We start from the raw sequence: 571 nt of genomic DNA, 5'->3' as shown, positions 1-571 counted from the left end.
TTAATTATGTTTGTTTGGTATAATAATTAAATTCCTCTTAATAAGGAAAAATCTTACCCACCCACACATTCACCCACTTTACCCATCTGAAAAAAAAATGGCAAATTAAAAGCAAAAATAACAAGAATAAATGTATTCTGTAGAAGTTACTGTTGACTTATTTTTTAGTGATTTGTGTAGGATGAGGAACAATGTTAAAGTCTCATTACTCGTCCTTCACCAACAAAATTCATTTACTATAAGGGGTTGGAAGGGCCAAACTGGTACCTGGAATTCCATGTTTAACATTAGAATGGATAGTTTCCTTGCTCATGCCCACACTCCACCCAATTCATTGTTATAAGTCATATGTTGGTGTTTGTGTGTGTGTGTGTCTTTCTTTAATTTTCACCCGGATCCCCAACTTCAGCCCCCATTGTGAACTTGGATCCTAGTAGCTTATCAATTGGAGCACTTTTAGCTTAGATCACCAGTGGTCTAAACCCTTCCTATTCTCTTTCTCTCTCTCTCTCTCTCTCTCTCTCTCTCTCTCTCTGTCTATATATATATATATATATATATATATATATAT

The 571-nt window shown here is 34.9% G+C and overlaps 1 protein-coding gene across 4 annotated transcripts in view; it reads left to right on the top strand.

The window, feature by feature from the left end:
• The window catches only part of LOC106869449 (transcription factor SOX-5), a 681185-nt gene that overhangs the window by 493993 nt on the left and 186621 nt on the right, over positions 1 to 571 (top strand). The gene's annotated exons all lie outside the window — the stretch shown is intronic.

The sequence above is a fragment of the Octopus bimaculoides genome, chromosome 13, assembly GCF_001194135.2.
Source record: "Octopus bimaculoides isolate UCB-OBI-ISO-001 chromosome 13, ASM119413v2, whole genome shotgun sequence".
In the NCBI taxonomy this organism is placed as follows: Eukaryota; Metazoa; Mollusca; class Cephalopoda; order Octopoda; family Octopodidae; genus Octopus; species Octopus bimaculoides.
This window is presented reverse-complemented; position numbering and strand designations above follow the sequence as displayed.